At 46.7% G+C, this 23,883-nt stretch overlaps 1 protein-coding gene across 1 annotated transcript in view; it reads right to left on the reverse strand.

Moving 5' to 3' along the window:
- Positions 1 to 23,883, reverse strand: part of col4a5 (collagen, type IV, alpha 5 (Alport syndrome)) — a 90,177-nt gene that overhangs the window by 53,015 nt on the left and 13,279 nt on the right. The window lies entirely within an intron of this gene.

Genomic DNA, 23,883 nt, shown 5'->3' on the forward strand with positions numbered 1-23,883 from the left:
ACAGATTAACTGGACGTGTACTCAGATGGCAAGGTTCTTCACTGACATTTTCAACCTGACCCAGTCTGTAATACCCATATCGTTCAAGCAGACCACCATAGTCCCTGTGCCCAACAATGCCACGGTAACCTGTCTAAGTGACTATTGCCCCGTAGCACTCACATCTGTAGCCATGAAAGGATTTGAAAGGCTGGTCGTGGCTCACATCAGCACCATCCTCCCAGACACCCTGGACCCACTCCAATTAGCATTCCGCCCCAACAGATCCACAGATGACGCAATCTCTATTGCACTTCACACTGCCCTTTCCCACCTGGACAAAAGGAACACCTACGTGAAAATGCTGTTCATTGACTACAGCTCAAAGTCCAACACCATAGTGGCCACCAAGCTCATCACAAAACTAAGAACCCTGGGAATAAACACCTCCCTCTGCAATTGGATACTGGACTTTTTGACGGGTCGCCCCCAGAAGGTGAGGGTAGGCAAAAACACATCCGCCACGCTGACCCTCAACACGGGGGCTACAGGGATGTGTGCTGAGTCCCTTCCTTTAATCCCTGTTTACCCACGACTGCGTGGCCACGTACGACTCCAACGCCGTCATTAAGTTTGCCGACGACACGATGGTGCTAGGGAAATCACTGACGACGATGAGACCTGTCAGTGCGGTGCCAGGACAGCAACCTCTCCCTCAACGTCAGCAAGACAAAGGAGCTGATTGTGTACTACAGGAAACGGAGGGCCGAGCACGCCCCCATCCACGTCGAGACGGTGTAGTGGAGACGGACGAGAGCTTCAAGTTCCTCGGTGTCCACATCACTAAGGACCTATCATGGTCCAAACACACCAACACAGTCGTGAAGAGGGAACGACAGCTCCTCTTCCCCCTCAGGAGGCTGAAAAGATTTGGCATGGGTCTTCAGATCCTCAAAAAGTTATACAGCTGCACCATTGAGAGCATCTTGACTGGCTGCATCACCGCTTGGTATGGCAACTGCTCGGCATCTGACCGCAAGGCGCTACAGAGGGTAGTGCATACAGCCCAGTACATCACTGGGGCCGAGCTCCCAGTCACCCAGGACCTCTATATCAGACGGTGTCAGAGGAAGGCCCTAAAAATTGTCAAAGACTCCAACCACCCAAGTGGTTGCTACCGCACGGCAAGCGGTACCGAAGCACCAAGTCTGCGATCAAACATTTACTGAACAGCTTCTACCCCAAAGCCATAAGACTGCTGAACAGTTAATCAAATGGCTACCTGGACTTTCTGCTTTTCACCCCTACCTACATAGTACTTCAATCGGTCACCTGACCAAACCTACATGTACATAGTACTTCAATCAGTCACCTGACCAAACCTACATGTACTGTACATAGTACTTCAATCAGTCACCTAACCAAACCTACATGTACTGTACATAGTACCTCAATCAATCACCCCAACTAGCTCGTACCCCAGAACACTGACTCGGTACTGTTATTTTATTGTGTTATTATATTGTATTACTATTTTTTTTTTTTTATCTATTTGGACATTTTCATAATTTTTAACTGTATTGTTGGGAAGTAAGCACTTTGTGGTAAAGTCTACAGTTGTTGTATTCGGCGCACGTGACAAATACAATGTCCCTTATAGAAGCCTGGGCCTAGCATTCATCTCTCTCTCTGTACATATTCTAAATAAGAGTAGGCCTACATCTCTAGCCTGGGTAGCCAGTGAGCCGTGGACAATAGGGAAAGAAGGGAAGGCCCTTACAGACATAGCATATCCTTTATCTCAACAGTACTGTAAGTCTCGAGACCTAACCTCTACCATCAGGGAACCCCTCACCCTAGTTTAAGCTTGTTTTGGTACTCTTTCCTGGGTTACCAGTTACCTTCATCTGGGTCTGGCTATGGTCTGGGTTAGACACCTTGGTCCGGACCTAGAGTGTCTCTGGGCACTGGTCGGCTCTGTCAGTCTAGATAACGCTTGACATTCCTGCCCAGCGTCCTGTTTGTTTCATCTCCTGCCTGGCATACATGCAGGGCAGAGCAGTCCAGTACCTGCCTGGCACTGTGTCAACACACATGGGAACAGTTAATCAACAGCTAGGATGCCACTCTCCTCCCTCTCTTCCCTCGTTCCCTCTGTATCTATCCGTCTCCCTCCAGCCTCTGTCTGTCAGACCATTCGTCTCCCTCCATCCATCACTCCCTCGGTTACAGCTCTTTGCCTCGCCTCTCTCTCTTATCTCTCGTTTTGCCTCTAGCTGTGCGTGATAGAGCCAAACAGGTCAACTCTCGGTGTGTGTGTGTGTGTGGTGTGTGTGTGTGTGTGTGTGTGTGTGTGTTTGTCGTCACTAGTGCTGAGCAATTAGTGCTTTTTGAGGACGGTTCGGTTTCAGTTCCATCGTTAAAAAATAATCACGGTTTTCGATTTCGGTTTCAATTATTAAATGCATTTGTCACGATCGTGTGGAGGAGAGACGGACCAAAACGCAGCATGAGGAAAATAAGCCATCTTCTTTTAATTAAACGAACGAAGATGAACATGAAACGAAAACACTATTACAAACAAACAAAACAACAAATGATCGTGAAGCTAAATAACGCAAGTGCCCAGACAAGCAACAAACGTTAAACAAGACAACTACCCACAAAAGCCTACTGCCTATGGCTACCTTAAATATGGCTCCCAATCAGAGACAAATGAATGACAGCTGTCTCTGATTGAGACCCAATCTAGGCAGCCATAGACATAACTAGACAACCTAACAAACTCTATCCCATACACATACAACACCCATAGACTAACCAAAACACACACAACATACAATGCCCACCCCAACTCACGCCCTGACCAACTAAACAATAATCAAAATAACATAAAAATAGGTCAGGAACGTGACATAACCCCCCCCTCAAGGTGCGTACTCCGAACGCACCACCAAAAGTCTAGGGGAGGGTCTGGGTGGGCATCTGTCCACGGTGGTGGCTCCGGCTCTGGACGCTGTCCCCACACCACCATAGTCACTCCCCGCTTCCGTATCCCCCCCCCAATGACCACCCTCCAACTAAACCCACCTAACTGAAGGGGCAGCATCGGGATAAGGGGCAGCACCGGGATAAGGGGCAACACCGGGATGAGGGACGGCAGCTCCGGGCTGAGGGACGGCAGCTCCGGGCTGAGGGACGGCAGCTCCGGGCTGAGGGACGGCAGCTCCGGGCTGAGGGACGGCAGATCCTGGCTGGCTGGCGGATCCTGGCTGGCTGGCTCTGGCTGGTCATGGCTGGCTGACGGCTCTGGCTGGTCATGGCTGGCTGACGGCTCTGGCTGGTCATGGCTGGCTGACGGCTCTGGCTGGTCATGGCTGGCTGACGGCTCTGGCTGGTCATGGCTGGCTGACGGCTCTGGCTGGTCATGGCTGGCTGACGGCTCTGGCTGGTCATGGCTCGCTGACGGCTCTGGCTGGTCATGGCTCGCTGACGGCTCTGGCTGGTCATGGCTCGCTGACGGCTCTGGCTGGTCATGGCTCGCGGAAGGCTCTGGCTGGTCATGGCTCGCGGAAGGCTCTGGCTGATCCGGTCTGGCGGAAGGCTCTGGCTGATCCGGTCTGGCGGAAGGCTCTGGCTGATCCGGTCTGGAGGAAGGCTCTAGCGGCTCCTGTCTGGCGGACGGCTCTAGCGGCTCCTGTCTGGCGGACGGCTCTGTAGGCTCATGGCAGACGGGCGGCTTTGCAGGCTCATGGCAGACGGGCGGCTTTGCAGGCTCATGGCAGACGGACAGTTCAGACGGCGTAGGGCAGACGGGCAGTTCAGACGCCGCTGGGCAGACGGGCAGTTCAGGCGCCGCTGGGCAGACGGGCAGTTCAGGCGCCGCTGGGCAGACGGGCAGTTCAGGCGCCGCTGGGCAGACGGGCAGTTCCGGCGCCGCTGGGCAGACGGGCAGTTCAGACGCCGCTGGGCAGACGGCAGACTCTGGCCGGCTGAGACGCACTGTAGGCCTGGTGCGTGGTACCGGAACTGGAGGTACCGGGCTAAGGACACGCACCTCAGGTCGAGTGCGGGGAGAAGGAACAGTGCGTCCAGGGCTCTGGAGACGCACAGGAGGCTTGGTGCATGGTGCCGGAACTGGAGGCACTGGGCTGGAGACACGCACCATAGGGAGAGTGCGTGGAAGAGGAACAGGGCTCTGGAGATGCACTGGAAGCCTGGTGCGTGGTGTAGGCACTGGTGGTACTGGACTGGGGTGGGAAGGTGGCGCCGGATATACCGGACCGTGAAGGAGGACACGTGCTCTTGAGCACCGAGCCTCCCCAACCTTACCAGGTTGAATGGTCCCCGTAGCCCTGCCAGTGCGGCGAGGTGGAATAGCCCGCACTGGGCTATGCAGGCGAACCGGGGACACCACCTGTAAGGCTGGTGCCATGTACACCGGCCCGAGGAGACGTACTGGAGGCCAGATACGTTGGGCCGGCTTCATGGCATCCGGCTCGATGCCCAACCTAGCCCTCCCAGTGCGGCAAGGTGGAATAGCCCGCACTGGGCTAAGCACGCGTACTGGGGACACCGTGCGCTTTACCGCATAACACGGTGTCTGACCAGTACGACGCCCTCTTACTCCACGGTAAGCCCGGGGAGTTGGCTCAGGTATCCAACCCGGCTTCGCCACACTCCCCTTTAGCCCCCCCCCAAGAAATTTTTGGGTGAGCCTCTCGGGCTTCCAGCCTCTCTTACGTGCTGCCTCCTCATACCAGCGCTCCTGGGCTGTGGCTGCCTTCTTCTCCTCCCGCAAGCGGCGATTCACACCAACCTTAGCCCAGGGTCCTTCTCCATTGAAAATTTGCTCCCAACTCCATTCCTCTTCTCTCCATTGTTTTAGTTCCTTTTCTCCTTCCTCAATCCGCTTGGTCCTGTTGTGGTGGGTAGTTCTGTCACGATCGTGTGGAGGAGAGACGGACCAAAACGCAGCATGAGGAAAATAAGCCATCTTCTTTTAATTAAACGAACGAAGATGAACATGAAACGAAAACACTATTACAAACAAACAAAACAACAAATGATCGTGAAGCTAAATAACGCAAGTGCCCAGACAAGCAACAAACGTTAAACAAGACAACTACCCACAAAAGCCTACTGCCTATGGCTACCTTAAATATGGCTCCCAATCAGAGACAAATGAATGACAGCTGTCTCTGATTGAGACCCAATCTAGGCAGCCATAGACATAACTAGACAACCTAACAAACTCTATCCCATACACATACAACACCCATAGACTAACCAAAACACACACAACATACAATGCCCACCCCAACTCACGCCCTGACCAACTAAACAATAATCAAAATAACATAAAAATAGGTCAGGAACGTGACAGCATTATGTGGGTTAAATGCGGTAACAACACAGAATAAAACATGTCCCATGATGGTAGTGAATTCCCATTACTGATTATCACTTATTAACCATCATTTATTCACATGACTTTACTTTAAATAAAATATTTGAATTGTTGTGTAAATTAAATACGGCATACTATTATGACTGAATACCAACTATGCTGAATATCAATTCCAACTTAGATCATGTATTTTCAGGTAGAGATACCTCGCCAAGCAACTGCTCTCTATCCCTCTCGATCTCACATTCTCCTGTCTCTTCTCTCCATGTCTGCCCCGCACTAACCTAATGTAGCAGGCGTCAAAGAAACACGCAGACCGGAAAAGTAAGCACGCAATGGATTATGGTCATTGTAGTTAATTACCACGTTTTCTGCGATAAACTGTGTAGAATATTGGCCTGTTGGAAACTACAACGGCGTACTACATCGCACAGTTCGGGCTTGATCTGATTTATCTCTTGAGAAACTGCACCGTGTGTGTGTGTGTGTGTGTGTTACTATCCCCTGAGTGACTGTCATAGAATGTCACTGATGTAAATGTCAAGTGTATCAGGTTGTCAGAAGGAGAGGGAAAGGAAGAAGCGGATAGGAAGTCACAGAAAGTTCTGAGCCAACAGACTAACTCATAACACCGGGTCTGAGCTGTAATGCTGTAATGTAGCTACAATGTTATACCATCTGGCCTCTTCGACCTCGTCGTGTGTGAGGCGTCATGTTCACAACATTTCCCTGACAACATACTTTCACTCTGGATTCTATAGCAAAACTATGAATCAAGTAACAATAATGTTAAAGTAAAAAGCCAAGTTCTATACGGTATGAAAGTGACACTTCCTGGACCCTCGTTTTGTAGGATAAGAATGAACCTCACATTTCCATCGTCAAAGTCATGAAAATGCGGTCATATAAGATGTTTCCAAAATGAAGGAAACACCAACATTAAGTGTCTTAAAAGGGCGTTATGCCACGACGAGCCACCAGAACAGCTTCGATGCACCTTGACATAAATTCTACAAGTCTTATCTATGCATAGTCACTTTACCCCTACCTACATGTACATATTACCTCAATTACCTCGACTAACCTGTACCCCTCCACATTAACTACCGGTACCCTTTGTATATAGCCTCGTTATTATTATTTTATTGTGGTACTATTTTTCCTTTAGTTTATTTAGCAAATTTGTTTTACTTACTTTTTTAAAAACTCTGCGTCGTTGGCTAAGGGCTCTTAAGGAAGCATTTCACGGTAAGGTCTACACAAGTTGTATTCAGTGCATGTGACAAATATCATTTGATGTGTCTGGAATTCGATTGGAGGGATGCGACACCCTTCTTCCACAAGAAATTCCAAACTGCGGTGGCGGAAAATGCTGTCTCAGGCACCGCTCCAGAATCTCCCATAAGTGTTCAATTGGGTTGAGATCTGGTGACACACACACACACACACACACACACACACACACACACACACACACACACACACACACACACACACACACACACACACACACACACACACACACACACACACACACACACTTTAAACTCCTTTATGCCCCTTTGAGACCCCTCTTTCAAAGTCACTGAGATCTCTTCTTCTAGCCATGGTACCAATATAATGGGCAACTGAGCATTTTTTTTTTTACATGACTCTAAGCATGATGGGAGTCTAATTGCTTAATTAACTCAGGAACCACACCTGTGTGGAAGCACCTGCTTTCAGTATACTTTGTATCCCTCATTTACTTATTTACCCCTCATAAAGTGTTTCCTTTATTTTGGCAGTTACCTGTATATTAAAATGTACACCTATACGTGTTTCCGAGTGAATTTACTTTTCAGCGTATTTGACGGCCAAGAAGACGCACAAAGCCCGAAAAGCGACAACCGTTTCATTAGAATTTGTCAGTGTGCCTTACTTCTTAAGCGTCAAATATTTTGGGGGGGGCCTCCCGAGTAGCGCAGCTGTCTAAGGCACTGCATCGGGGTGTTAGAGGCATCGCTATAGACCCGGGTTCGATCCCGGGCTGTGTCGCAGCCGGTCGCGACCGGGAGAACCATGAGGAGGTGCATAATTGACCCAGCGTTGTTAGGGGAGGGTTTGGCCAGCCAGGATATCCTTGTCCCATCGCGCTCTAGCGACTCCTGTGGCGGGCCAGGCGCAGTGCACGCTGACACGGTTGCCAGCTGCATGGTGTTTCCTGGTGCGGCTAGCTTCCGGGTTAAGCAAGCAGTGTGTCAAGAAGCAGTGCGGCTTGGCGGGGTTGTGTTTCGGAGGACGCATGGCTCTCGACCTTCGCCTCTCCCGAGTCCGTATGGGAGTTGCAGCGATGAGACAAAACTGTAACTACCAATTGGATATCACGAAATTGGGGAGAAAAAAGGGCAAATCAATACACAAATAACAGTAAAATGTTAAATATAAAGTGTATCTTAAATGACCTAGTTTTGGTGAATTTGATAATATAATCTTGAAGCCTAGTCAAGAAATTATTGGTGACAACCTGGAAGTAGGAACATGTCACTTTCATATCATATTCAATTATATTCTGACCTCAGACTTCCTCTATCCATTTTCTCTCTCACTCTCTTTGATTCTCTCAGTCTTTCTGTCTCCCCACCCTCTCTCTCTCTGTTCCCCCCTGCGGCGTTGTCTAATTGGGGGTAGTTATAAAGAACCATCGGGGCTTGGCCAGAGCTCAAACACTAACCGACTGTTAAATGGTTTCCCAGTAATGATATAACACATGTCTGTAAGAGCAATAACAGGGAGGGTGAAATAAGAGAGAGAGAGAAAGAGAGAGAGAGAGAGAAAGAGAGAGATAGAGAGAGAGAGAGAGAGAGATAAAGAGAGAGATAGACACACAACATCGAGCTGCCGACGCGGGCCCCCGACGTCTACGAGGACTGTGGGCTCTCGTTCTCCGTGGCCAACGTGAGTAAGTCATTGAAACGTGTTAACCCCCGCAAGGCTGCCGGCCCAGACGGCATCCCAAGTCATGTCCTCAAAGCATGTGCAGAGCAGCTGGCTGGAGTGTTGATGGACATATTACATTTCTCCATATCCCAGTCTGTTGTCCCAACTTGCTTCCCCTCCGCCACGCTGAGACCACAGGGAGGAGGTGAGAGCCCTGACGGAGTGGTGCCAGGAAAATAACCTCTCCCTCAACGTCAACAAAACCAAGGAGCTGATCGTGGACTACAGGAGACAGCAGAGAGAGAGAGAGCACGACCCCTAGCCACATCAACGGGGCTGCAGCGGAGTGGATGGAAAGCTTTAAGTTCCTCGGCGTGCACATCACTGACGACAGCCTCAGGAGGCTGAAGAAATTCAGCTTGGCCCCATTGAGAGCATCCTGTCAGGCTGGTACAGCAAATTGCACTGTCCGCAACCGCTGGGCTCTCCAGAGGGCATCACCGGGGGCACACTGCCTGCCCTCCAGGACATCTACAGCAACCGGGGTCACAGGAAGGTCAAGAAGATCTTCAAGTACCTCAGCCACTTCGAGCCACGGCCTGTTAACCCCGCTACCATCTAGAAGGCGGAGACAGTATACAGCAGGTGAATTAAAGCTGGGACCGAGAGATTGAAAAACAGCTTCTATCTCCAGGCCATCAGACTGTTATACAGTCACCACTAGCTGGCCTCCGCCCAGTTCCACGCCCTGAACTTTAGTCTGTTACTCGCCGGCTACCACCCAGTACTCTACCCTGCACCTTAGAGACTGTTGCCCTATGTACATCGAGTCATGGAACACTGGTCACTTTAATCATGTTTGCATACTGTTTTACCCACTTTATATGTATATATTGTGTTCTAGTAACTTTTATTTTTAAAAGTGTATTAAGTGTATATTTTTGTATTTATTGCTAGGTATAACTGCACTGTTGGAGCTGGAAATACAAGCATTTCGCTGCACCTGCGATAACATCTGCAAATCTGTGTACGTGACCGATAAACTTTGATTCGATTTGAGAGTGAGAACGTGTAAGGGACGGGTTGAATGAGGACCAGCATTAACATGAAGAGACACAAGAAGAGGGTCAAGGCAAGGTTGCCTGTGTAGATCACAAATGTTTGTGATTTCTAAAAAACGAACTCATAGCCCACCTCAAGGCCTAAAGGTCCATGTTGGGCCTTCACTGCCACCCTACCCTGCCCCTTTGGGGTCATATCAGGAGACGGGGTGTGTGGGGAGGGGGGGGCAGTCAGAGGGCATCTAAGGGCTTGGCAGAACTGGCAGCCGCTGCGAGTATGCAAACACACACACCCTCTGCACCTCCCTAGACGAGCGAGTGTGTGCGTATGCGTCCGTTTGTTTTCGGGGGTGTTTTTACAAGCTCTGGATCCCTGATTAGTATCTGGTCTGCTTCAGTTCAATGCTGTCTGTCTCTCCCACGCCCAGCCCTCTAGCCATCGCCCCCCTCCCCCTCACACTGCACCACTGGGGCATGTAATCCAGTCAGGGGGGGTCAGTGAGCTCTAGCAATGTGTCCCCCTCCCCTTTCTCCCTTACGAATTCACCTTATTTCTCGCACTCACTCTCCCTCTTTCTCCCCCCCCCACTACACTTTCTCCCCCCCCCACTCTCATATTCTCTCTTTCTCTCTTCTAGAAAGTTCTTCGGCCTGTCAGGAGGGAATTCTTAGAACGTTAGAACATTCTTCTCATCAGTTAGAATCTTGATAGAATCCATGCATGTTCCATAAAATATCTTCCCCAAAGGGCTTGGAAACTAAATGGAAATATTGGTAACACTTTTGACATGGAGATGTACAACTGTACACAAACAGAGAGTTTGAGAGTATACTGCCAGGTACATAGAAATGCTAGTTCTATACATAGAGCTAGCGTAACTTGGCTACATAGACTGAAGTTGGAGCATAAAGGACAGAGGTGGTGGAGAGGGGTGAGGAGGAGTGCGAAAGGGGAGAGGAGCGGAAGAAATGCACAGTGGGAATTAGCGAGACGAGACTGGAATTCCCCCACTCATCAAAGACTGACTGATGATTACACATCTTTACCCGGCCCTGCCCTGATAAACGCACACTCACACACACACACGCACAAACACACAGTCACAGACACATACGAAACACACACAGGCGTACACACACACACAGTCAGCATGTACTGCACAATGACACCACTCTTCTACAGAATCGGAGGGGTACCTACCCCGCCCGTAACCAGAATGTCACGGTGTGTGTGTGTGCAAATGAGAGAGTGCCTGCACATGCGCCAGTGCTTGCCAGTGCATAACACATATTGTAATTTAGACTGAGTTGGCATTTTCCGAACTTTGGAGGATTTCAGTGCTTTCATCACTGCTTGATGTTTACTGTTACAAGGTTCTACCAAGACAAGGAAGTTCAAACGTAATATTTTCCTTGAGAATTCTCTGCGGGCGTCCCAAGTGGCACCCTCTATTGCCTACATAGTGCACTCATTTTGACCAGAGCCCTTCGGGCCGTGATCAAAAGTAGTGCACTATGTGGGGAATAGGGTGCCACTTGGTGTTGTTTGAAGTGAAATGACCAAAAGACTAGGAGGAAACCCCTGCCACTAAACACACACACACACACACACACACACACACACACACACACACACACACACACACACACACACACACACACACACACACACACACACGTACACACACACACACGTACGCACGCACACCTCACCACATTGACATAATGTGTTTTTTTCTTTCTCCTTTGCACCCCAGTATCTCTACTTCACATTCATCTTCTGCACATCTATCACTCTGGTGTTTAATTGCTCAATTGTAATGATTTCGCCACTATGGCCTATTTATTGCCTTACCTCCCTCATCTTACCTCATTTGCACACACTGTATACAGACTTTTCCCCTATTGTGTTATTGACTTGTTTGTTTATCCCATGTGTAACTCTGTGTTGTTGTTTGTGTCGCACTGCTTTGATTTAACTTGGCCAGGTCATAGTTGTAAATGAGAACTTGTTCTCAACTGGCCTACCTGGTTAAATAAAGGTGAAATAAAAAATATATATGTATATATTTTTTTAAACATCCTGGAATCCCAATAAAATGTCCAGGAATTCTCTAGATTATTCCTCGGGAATGCTCTGTCTTCTTTTCCAGGGATTGTTTTTTCTTTCCATGACCAACAACGACCACTGCTCTCAGCCAATTAAAAAATAAGATGAGAGATAACTGAAAACATGCCAAGAACAGTAGACTGTTACAGGTACTAAATCTCTCCCAGACCACATCCATGGTTGCTGCTAGAATAAAGTTCAGCTACATGCTGATCTAGGATCAGTTTGTTTTTTCTTTTTCTATAATAGTTATGGTTAGGATTGATGGAGAGTAAGCTGATCCTAGATCTGTGCTTGTGGATATCTCTTAAGAAAACACAAATAGATCAGCCTCTAGGCAAATCTCTGTAAAATGTTATTCATAGCTAGAGGTTTTAAGGATTTAGTCTAGTAATCCAATTGGTCAATCCAGGGTTGGAAATGTACAAGTTTAAGTTCTTACACGCACACACGCGCGAATGCACACGCACACACACGTTCCTGCGTGAACTGTGTTTTTAGGACAGTTAGTTATACAGTCAGTCATATGACAAAGAGAACACATGGAAAAGCTACTAATGGTAACCGTGGAAAAACCTGGCTCACAAGACACCATGAGGGAGACTGGGGTGGGACACGCACGCACCTGCGCGCTCACACACACACACACACACACACACACACACACACACACACACACACACACACACACACACACACACACACACACACACACACACACACACACACACACACACACACACACACACACACACACACACACACACACACACACACACACACACAGACACACACACACAGAACGGCCCAACAGAACTATGCCAGGTCAAAAGCATTAGTAAGAACTTTGGGATTCATCAAATAAAATCCCACAACCTGGGCTGCTGGACTACAGAAAACCTGACTGTAAATCAACCTGATTTTACAACTCTGTATCTGTCCTTTGTCTAGGGTTGCGAAAAAAGGGTTACAAAATTCCACAACTTTCCCGGAATTCACAGGTTTTCCAAAAATCCCATTTGGAAGATTCCCCAAAGGCAGGAAATCCGGAAATCCTCCAAAGAGGAAACGTTGCAACCCAATACAACTCAATCTGTATCTGTCCTCTCTGTCTAAACACACACATTTCAGCCTGCACACACTGTCAAACTTAGGTCGCGGCTTTGGCTTCCCTGTCCAGCACTGATATGAAACGCTGTGACCTGGAATGTTAGAATGTTCTACTTTAGAGTGTTGCAGGTGGGTTCTAATCTAAACACACTCTGGGGGGAGAGGTAAACATGTACTGGTCAATCCTGGTGTGTGTGGGGGTGTGTGTGTGTGTGTGTCCCTCTCTATCGGCGGTTTACAGATTAGGAAGACGAGAGTCATTTCTCTTTTCTCTCAAACGAGAGCATTCATTTCCCCCTTTCTCAGGGAATAAGGTCAGTAAAATATAGAATACGGTAACTACTTTGCCTTCTCAATATATTTTTACGGCAGTTTTCTTTAGCCTCAGCTCTCAAACGTCTCTCTATGATTTAACTCATTCACTTTACACCCTTGCCCCCATTAACCTTTGTTTAACCTCTAATGTTTAACACAGTGAATAAGTAGCCCATTAGTGTGTGTGTGTGTGGGCGCGAGTGTGTGCGTGCATGTGTGCATGTGTGTCCAATGTGTGTGTATGTCCGTCCAGTGTGTGTGTATGTCGAGCGTGTGTGTGTGTGTGTGTGTGTGTGTGTGTGTGTGTGTGTGTGTGTGTGTGTGTGTGTGTGTGTGTGTGTGTGTGTGTGTGTGTGTGTGTGTGTGTGTGTGTGGGTCTGTCTTATGTTAAGTGGGGCCAGCTGGTCCTGCTGTTCTGACTCCCTGGGCCCTGAGCATCTGTCCACCCCCTCCAACCTCAGCCAGAGCACACATGTGGAAGCACTCAACACACAAACACACACACACACACACTGGACATAGCATAGTGGTCAGTTGGAGAGGTGGTTGGTTTTGATGACTTGATCTGAAACACTGAAACACTAAAAGGTAAACATTGCCTTACAGAAACAGTGGGTGGTTGTCAGCTCAACAGAGAGAGTCTAGAAATGTGTGTTCTGGAATTCACACAGCTGGAATTCAACCCTCCAGGTTTTACACAAGCATGTTGCAGAATATTATTCTGTCTGCGTGTGCACTTCTGTGGAATATATTTCTGTGAGTTAGAATTCCACAAACCGTTTTGTCAAAGTAAGTTCTAGAAGTTTCCCGAAACCAATATTCCACTCTGAGAGACAGATAGACAAGTGGGTTTTGAAACATTCTGAGGTAGAATTCTGAGAGCATTTCTAAAGGCGTATTCTAGAATCCTGTCTCAGCCCCACAGCCCATCCCAAAGCAGGTCCCAACATGCCTCCAATCTCTTCTTTTGTAATTCACAGATACAGTATATCACAGCTCGGAACAGAGTGTTGCCGTGTGGGTGAACGAAAATTAAAAGAGGGTGCAGTCACAGTGATTGGCTGTTGGTTGCCAAGCAGAATCGTAGGTGTGTCCCAAATGGCACCCTATACCGTTTATAGTGCACCGCTTTTGACTAGAACCCTATGGGTAGTGCACTATTTAAGGAATAGGGTGGGTGCAATTTGGGATGCACCCTTAGTATGTGCGCCCTGAGGGAGTTAGCCGAGAGAGAGACAGTTCCGTGGCTCATCTACTAAATATAACCCTGATAGACAGAGATCAGTTCTGTGGCGTTCTGGGGATATCACTCCATTTGTAATACTCATTAATGAAGAAATACGATTCTGCTTTTAGAGAGGTTGTCACAGTTCCGATTAGAAAAATAAAGGGATAACTGGGGAGGGAGACTAGCCTTCATCCTCACCGTCATCATCATCATCATCATCACCACCACCACCATCATCATCCTCCTCCTCATTTCAGATCTCTGTGTGAAAAACGGGCACTCTAGGAATCTAGATTCAATTTGAAAGAAAAATATCAACCAAACCAGAAACCACAAGGTCAGCCGTTTTTCTGTTAATTTATGATCATTCCTTCGTGATTAGAAATACCGCTCGTCAAGAAGTTTAGACGTTCAACCCAAACATACAACTATGAGGTAAAAAAATGTTTTTTATCTGTTTACGGCATAAAGCACTAAAATGTTCACAAGTGACATAGAGAAGTTGATATAAGACTGTTAATTTTGCTCAATATTTATCCCCAGACTTTACTCTAGAAACAACAAAGATCTGGCAATCTGAGAAGGTATACCTGGCGCTGAATGTAGAGGTTACCCCGCCGAAGATGCTACTTCCACCCCCCTACTTTTAACCACAGAAATATAATGACTAATGCTAATTCTATGCTTTAATCGAACTATTAACTTTCCACCTTCATTCTAGGCCTACCTTGTACTCTGAGTAGCCACATTACAAAGTCCTGAGATGCCACAGGAGGGCGGTAAAGAGCAGCATTCCACCCTCTCTCTCTTTTTCTCTCTCTCTCTCTCCCTCTTCTCTCTCTCTCTCTCTCTATCTCTCTCTCTATCTCTCGTGCTCTGTGGTTGAATCTTGATTCAGTCTTCTGATGAGTGTATTGGTCCTTGTAGCTGCTATGCCTAACTGGCCGTGAAGCATCCTCTGCAAACTTAAATAGGTCGAAAACATACCTCTATAAACTCACCATATAATATATAGATCAGGGTGTTTGGTCTTATAGGTTGAGAAATGTCATACAGACAATGAATCATCAGAAATTACTTTTACACCACAGGAGGCTAGTGGCACCTTCATTGGGGAGGATGGGCTGGTGGTAATGGCTGGAGCAGAATAGGTGGAATGGTATCCATTTTTATGAGCCGTCCTCCCCTCAGCATCTTCCACTGTTTTACACCATCTCAGGTCAGTTTGACATTAACCTTTACTTTGATCTCTAAGGGGTTTAAATGCAGTGGTGGAAAAAGTACCCAATTGTCATACTTGAGTAGAAGTAAAGAGACCTTAAAAGAAAATGACTCAAGTAAAAAGGAAAGTCACTAATGAAACTACTACTTGAGTAAAAGTCTAAAAGTATTTGGTTTTAAATATACTTAAGTATCAAAAGTAAATGTAATCGCTAAAATATCCTTAAGTGTCAAAAATTCAAAGTAAAAGTATAAATCATTTCAAATTTCTTATATTAAGCAACCCACAAAGCACTATTTTTTTATTTTTTTTTACAGACAGCCAGGGGCACACTTCAACAGACAGACATAATTCACAAACTAAGCATTTGTGGGGGGGTTTAACTAGGCAAGTCAGTTAAGAAAGAATTCTTATTTACAATGACAGCCTAGGAACAGTGAGTTAACTGCCTTGTTCAGGGGCAGAACGACAGTTTTGTACTGACAGCTCTGGGATTTGATCTAACAACTTTTTCGTTTACTGGCCCAATGCTCTAACCACTAGGCTACCTGCAGCCCCTGTGTTTAGTGAGTCTGCCAGATCAAAGGCAGAAGGGATGACCAGGGATGTTCTCTTGATAAGCGCGTGAATTAGACTATTTTCCGCATTCAAAATGTAAGTACTTTTGTGTGTCGGGGAAAATGTAAGGAGTGAAAAGTACATTATTTTCTTTCGGAATGTAGTGGAGTAAAAGTAAAAGTTGTCAAAAAAATAAATAGTAAAGTAAAGTATAGATACCCCAAAAAAACTACTTAAGTAGTACTTTAATTTTTTTTTACTTAGGTACTTTACATCACTGTCTAAATGTTTTCCTTCTTTTCTTGTATGAAAATATGACCCGTGATTGGACTAAGAAGACTGAGTGAAGAGTGAGTCATTCTTTCTCTCTTCCTTTCTTTTTTTTTCTCCCTCTCTCTTCCCAGTCTCTCTCTCGCTCTCTCTCCCTCTCTCTCTAGCTGTGGTTACACCTTGCATTATCATGTGGTTGTCATCATCCGATCAAGATGATCCGATCACTATCTGATCGAGATTTGTTGCATCTACACGTGATAATAAAATGTGTCTCTTATCTGTTCACTGTGTTCACATTGTGACCAGATTAGTCCCTGATCCCTCCCTGTATGCAAATGAATCCAACCTGCCTTAGACCTCCCCTTGTGACACAAGCTGTAGAAATCGACAAAAAACGGCACGCTTTTATAATCAACGGTTGTATACTCTCATCAATACAGCCTACTTTGGCTATCCGGCGATTTAAGACTGGGCGTAATACTGTCCCGATAACTTCGACCTGTCCACGGCCATACAAATGAATATTCAGAGAATCTCTCCCGCACCCTAAAAAAAAGAAACCGCACAAACAAGATGAGCATCTGGATGTGTGTACAAAATCCAATTAATGCACAGTATAAATAAAAAATGACACTTAGGAACGAATGCTTAATATCTGATACGGCAACTTTATTAGGCCATTCTTCACATGGCAAAAAAAAAGCATCTCCATCCTCCACAGCACTGTCCAGAATGAATGGTGGGCAGGTGGTGGGATGGACCCTTGGTTCTCCCGTTCCCACTCCTATAACAGTCCTTTGCCTTTCTGTGCAATGTTTTCAAATGTTTTCTTTTGCGCTGGCATTTGACGTGGGCACGGGATAACCCTTTTTCTCTCATTGGGGACGATATCTCTTCATAAATATCTTTCTTTTGACATGCATTATCTAATTTAGATTGGGCTGTGGCCTCCGACCACAGTGGCAGTAGGCACTTTATATATTTATATTAAAAAGATGTACCCCCATTTTCGTGATTACGATCTTGTCTCATCGCTGCAACTCCCCAACGGGATCGGTAGAGGCAAAGGTCGAGTCACGCGTCCTTTGAAATATGACCTGACAAAATGGCGCTTCTTAACACCCCCCACTTGCTTAACCCGGAAGCCAGCCGCACCAATGTGTCAGAGGAAACACACTTCAATTGACAACCGAAGTCAGCCTGCAGGAGCCCAGCCTGCCACAAGAGCACAATGAAGTAAAGCCCCCCCCCCTGCCAAACCCAGGTCAATTATGTAATGACACAGCCCGGGATCAAACCCCAAGCTGTAGAGACACAGCCCGAGATCGAACCCCAAGCTGTAGAGACACTGAGAAGCAATGCCTTAGACCAGTGCCCCACTCAGGAGGCCAGGTACTTTATTTCTAATGAAGACCAAGATCTTAATTCTAGGAGGGATCGTAGAGGTATTATTGTCCATAATTACCACCTCAACTGGCTGGTGTGATTTGTTTTTAGAGGGTGGGACCACCGTGATGTTGGCCAAAAGTATACGCTTTCGTTGTCAGTATTCGTTTACACTTCAAGGCTATCCATACAAGACGATTCTACGACTACCTCCGGAGGAGGCGGACAGGAAGATCTAATCACAATCTGTTCCCAATGTGTCTTTTGATTGTCTACACCTGTCGACAAATGTGGGCACAATCAGAATGTAGACAAGATCAGGACAACTGCCACATGTAAGAACCAGGTATAAACAGGGCTTCTTACAGATGTAGAGATTTCCTGTCGTGATCTCCGGAGGGGGCATGTTTATGTAGGACAGAGGCAGCGGGGAAGGAATGCCATGCATTCGGTCGCACACACAGACACCCACACACACCCACACACACACACACACACACACACACACACACACACACACACACACACACACACACACACACACACACACACACACACACACACACACACACACACACACACACACACACACACACACACACACACACACACACACACGCTGTCTATCTACAGATGAAAGAGGCTCTGCTGAATCCACAGAGAAACACTCAACAGGAGGGGTTGGAAAACAGGGCCCTCTACACACGCACGCACGCACACTAGTGATGCGCGGATTGACTCATAACCCACAATCCCCGCAGTTATGTCTGTGGGTTTAGGGTCATAAAATATTGTGTGGATGAAGGGCGGGTGGGTGACGGGAGGGTTGACTAAATAGAAAAGAATACCTTAAGAAATCCATAAATGTATAACTATTGTAAATTTAAATCTATAGGCTACATTGATGTTTTTCTTTCATTATTTTAGGCTATCTGGCATTAGTGCGTGAGCTTCAGGGCCTAACACGGAACCCAAACCGGCTGCGCGCATGCGCCATCGTGCGCTATCGTGCATAAATGTATTTTGTCCCCCTACACCAAACGCGATCACGACACGCAGGTTAAAATATCAAAACAAACTCTGAACCAATGATATTAATTTGGGGACAGGTCAAAAAGCATTAAACATGTATGGCAATTTAGCTAGTTAGCTTGCACTTGCTAGCTAATTTGTCCTATTTAGCTAGTTTGCTGTTGCTAGCTAATTTGTCCTGGGATATAAACATTGAGTTGTTATTTTACCTGAACTGCACAAGGTCCTCTACTCCGACAAATGAATCCACACATAAAACGACCAACCGAATCGTTTCTAGTCATCTCTCCTCCTTCCAGGCTTTTTCATCGTTGAACTTATATGGTGATCGCATCTAAACTTTCATAGTATTACCATGACAACCGGCAAAACAGTTTGTCTTTCAATCACCCATGTGGGTATAACCAATGAGGAGATGGCAAGTGGGTACCTGCTTCTATAAACCAACGAGGAGATGGGAGAGGCAGGACTTTCAGCACGATCTCTGTCAGAAATAGGAATGACTTCTATTTTAGCCCTTGGTAACGCAGACGCTCGTTGACTCGCGCGAGCAGTGTGGGTGCAATAATTGAATAACATGGATTTCTAAATGTATTTTGCGACGCTCGCGCACGCGACGTGTGCGGTCTGGTCAGCATGTAACTGTACGCGCGCCAAATTCGCTACACGCCAATCGCCAAATGCTTTTGGGAACGGGCAGGCGAAAAGGACATTGTCGGAGTTGAATTCAATAAGAGAAAAGCTTTGAAATTGAGATTTGGAGGGCCAGAAAAGTAATGTTTGAGAAAAATGTAGGGAAGTTGTAAAAGAGGATGATAGCAGTGCCGGCTATGTTTTGTGTGATGATTGTCTGGCGATACACAAATTCAACAGACACCAGAAGGGGACATCAAATATGCCTACGGCACGTCAAGGGAACTTTAGCCTACTGTTCAGATTGGTTAAATGGAAACTGAAATCTGGACACTGACGTTAGGTATATAACCTCTCACATAGCCTCAATATTAATTCCTGCCGAAATAAGCATCTCTTGCAGTAAAATTATACACCAAATGTAGGGAAAACCTTGACTCGGGAACAGGAGTGAAGAAATATGATATATTTCAGCATCTTGAGAGAATGCGAATGCGCAGTCAGATACCGTCTGTCGAGGTGCTATCTTTATCAGCATCATAAAAGCTGACAGTATTTCAACCACATAAAAAAAATGCATCCAAGCCGAACTGAAATCTTATCAGAAACATGTTGGGTCGTTTTTACAACTTTTTTTTACAACCGGTCGTTTTTACAACCGGTCAATCTGATGTCATTTGGCATTTTTGCAGAGAAAAGCTTTCCCGTATTTTTTTGTTATTGCATTTTCTTCCTGGTCCCAAAACGTCTTTGCTCCATGAAAGAAGCAGAGATTTATGACATTATTCTGGCGAGCAAGGGTTTATTTAGTCTTCTAGGGCAACATATGACAGAAGAGACAAGTTGACTTACAAATAGCCTACCAAAATGTTGTTAATTATAGGCAGAAACATGTTAATCAGGCAAAATAAATCCTGCGCCCACTGTTAACAAATCGTCCCGCCATCTCTGACTGTAGCCTACAGCACATGTTCTTATATTAGCAGGTTAGGGTTGGGTGCAGACCTCAGATTTGCACTTTACCACATATAGTTGGGCGGTTGCGGATGGGCAATTGCGGGCAGGTGCGGGTGAACAAACAGTTGACCCACGCACCACTAACGCACACACATTCACAAACGTAATAGTTGCATCCACTAGAAAAAATACCTACATCGAGAGAAACTTCAGAGACCTAACACACCCTCTCGACCTCACACACACATAAACACCAAGCGCACGCACACACATGCACACACTGTAGACACTATGCCCTTTGCTCCCACCTCCTTCTCTTCGGGCTCAGAAATGTGAAAAATGTCCATAAATGACCTGGAGGGTGACCGGTCTCAAGAGTCCTAAGCTGTGGATCAGGATGCTTTTCACCACACACACATGCACACACACACTTGCTCACACACACATGCACGCATAAAGAAACACACACACCATATTTTCAGCACACGCAGGTATACACAGTGCACAAAGACGAAATACACACACACAGCTCACCACACACACAGCTCACCACACACACAGACACATTCATACATACACACACAGTTCCAGTCTTAGCATGTATCTCTGATGTACTGTTTCATCTCTGCCCTCAGGTGGAGCCCAGTCAGTGTGTGTGTGTGTGTGCGTGCGTGCGTGCGTGCGTGCGTGTGTGTGTCCATAGAAGGATAACATTACAGTACCAAGCACAGACATTCATTCCTGATTCATATCTCGCCAATGGAAGTGAATCTGATGGTTAATATATCTGGGGTGAACTACAGATTACCCCTTTAAAGGAGATGATGCATATTGCAGTACATAATGTAAATACAGTATGTGCAGTACATAATGTACATAGAGTATTTGGCTGTAGCTGTAAAGGTTTTCCCTTCTCACATTGTGATTTATAACCTGAAATGAAGTCAAATTCATTAATTATCTTGCCAGGTGTGTGAGTCTATCAACTTTCTATAAGGGCATTTAACAGAATGCCCCATAAGGCCTACTTAGCATGGTAAATCACATACAAACTGCGTTTAGAATGTCATAAATGACTAAAAGATTGGACCCAAGAGCGACAGAAACGACAGGTCTCTTCTCACAGACACATTTAACTGACTCAAAGTCATGTGATCTCACTGGCATGTTGGCGGTGTTGAGATGGTGCAAACAATTGCCCCCGCATCCCCCCTGTGTCCACTTGCAGACGTACACACCACTCTGTCGACAGAGCTTCCATCAGCCTACCTTTCTCTTTCCCGTGAGCACACTGGGGAAACACTGTTTCCTCCCTGCTACTGTGATAGAAGAAACAGATGGAAAGAACGAAAGAGAGTTAACTTGCTTTGGCAATGTTAACATATGTTTCCCATGCCAATAAAGCCCTTGAATTGAATTGAAAGAGGGAGTGAGACAGAAAGAAAGAGAGGGAGGGCGGGCGGGAGAGAGAGAGAGAGAGAGAGCGAGAGCGCGAGAGAGAGAGAGAGAGATCAGACACCCTCATCCTGGGGTTCTCAGTTTAACTCTCCTGGAAAAGCAGAGGTGGAGGGGTATGTCTCATGATTATCAACTCATGGTGCGATTCTGGTCATGTACAGGAACTCAGCCCTTTTGTCCTCCCGATCTGCAATACCACTGCCACTGGACTTCGTGCAAACTGGAAACCGCATATCCTGAGGCCGCATATACTGTAGCTGGGGACATTAAAAAAATTTATCTGAGGATAACGCTCCCCGAAATTCTATCAACACATCTCCTGTGCTACACGCAAAGAGAACACACTTGACTATTGTTACTCTACCTTCAGGGTTGGCTACAAGGCCGTCCCCCGCCCTCCCTTTGCCAAATCAAACGACGCATCCATCCTGCTCCCCCACCTATAGGCAGAATCTTAAGCAGGAAACACCCATGGTAAAGACTGTTCAACGTTGGTCTGACCAATCGGAATCTAGTCTTCACCTTGACTTGGAAATGTTCCGGGTCGCCTCTGAGAATAGTATCGACGTATACACTGACTCGGTGACTGGGTTCATCGGGAAGTGCATAGAGAACGTTCTTCCTAAAGTGACGATTAGAACTTATCAAAAACCAAAAAAACGTGGATAGATGGCAGCATTTGCGCAAAACTGAACGGGCGAACCACTGCATTTAACCATGGCAAGGTGACTGGGAATATGGACGTGTACAAACAGACCAGCTGTGTCATCCGTGAGGCAATCAGAGACGTCACAACAGTACAAGAAGAAAGTGGAGTCGCAATTCATCGGCTCAGATACAAAACACATGTGCAGACCAGCTGGCTGGAGTATTTACGGACATATTCAATCTCTCCCTATCCCAGTATGTCCCCACTTGCTTCAAAATGTCCACCATTGTCCCTGTACCCAAGAAAGCAAAGGTAACTTAACTAAATGACTATCGCCCCGTAGCACTTCTCTCATCATGAAGTACTTTGAGAGGCTTGTTAAGGATCATATCACCTCCACCTTACTCAACACCCTAGACCCACACTTTTTGCCCTATCCCACTTGGACAAGAAGAATACCTATGTAAGAATGCTGTTCATTGACTACAGATCAGCCATAGTGCCCTCCAAGTTCATCACTAAGCTCGGGGCCCTGGGTCTGAACCCCTCCCTGTACAACTGGGTCCTAGATTTCCTGGCGGGCCAACAGCAGGAGGCCCCACAGGGGTGTGTGCTCAGGTCACGCACGTCTACAACTTTGCTGGCAACACAACAGCGGTAAGCCTGATTACCAACAACGACAAGACAGCCTACAGGGAAGAGTTGAGAGCTCCGGCGGAGGGGTGCGAGGGAAATAACCTCTCCCCCAATGTCAACAAAATGAAGGAGCTTAACGTGGACTACATGAGACAGCGGCGAGAGCAGGCCCCCATCTCCATCGACGGGGCCGCAGAAGAGAGGGTCAAAAGCTTCAAGTTCCTCGGCGTGCACATCACTGAGGACCTGAAATGGTCTCTTCACACCGACAACGTGGAGAAGAAGGCGCAAAAGCGCCTCTTCAACCTCAGGAGGCTGAAGAAATTTGGCTTGGCTCCTAAGAACCTCCTACGAATGCACTACCTTCTACAGATGCACTATCAAGAGCATTCTGTCGAGCTGTATCACCACCTGGTACAATAACTGCACCGCCCGCAACCGCAGGGTTCTCCAGGGGGTGGTGCGGTCAGCCCAACGCATCATCGGGGACACACTGACTGCCCTCCAGGACATCTACAGCACCCGGTGTCACAGGAAGGTCAAGCAGGAAGGTCAAGAAGCTCATCAAGGACCTCAGCCACCCGAGCCACACCTGTTCACCCCACTACCATCTACAGTAGAAGGCGGAGACAGTACAGGTGCATCAAAGCTGGGACCGAGAGACAGCTTCTATCTCAAGTACCCTGCCCTGAACCTTAGACACTGTCACTAGCCGGCTACCAACCTGTACTCTACCCTGCAACTTAGAGACTGCTGTCCTATGTACATAAGAGGCACTGAACACTGGTCACTTTAATCATGTTTACATACTGTTTTACCCACTATATATGTATATACTGTATTCTAGTCATGGTTTATACTATATAGCTTCTGCTGTACACACCTTTTCTATTCATATACTGTACTGTCCATACTGTCTACACACAGCATTCACATACATATTTATT

This window comes from Salvelinus alpinus, chromosome 11 (genome assembly GCF_045679555.1).
Source record: "Salvelinus alpinus chromosome 11, SLU_Salpinus.1, whole genome shotgun sequence".
NCBI lineage: Eukaryota > Metazoa > Chordata > Actinopteri > Salmoniformes > Salmonidae > Salvelinus > Salvelinus alpinus.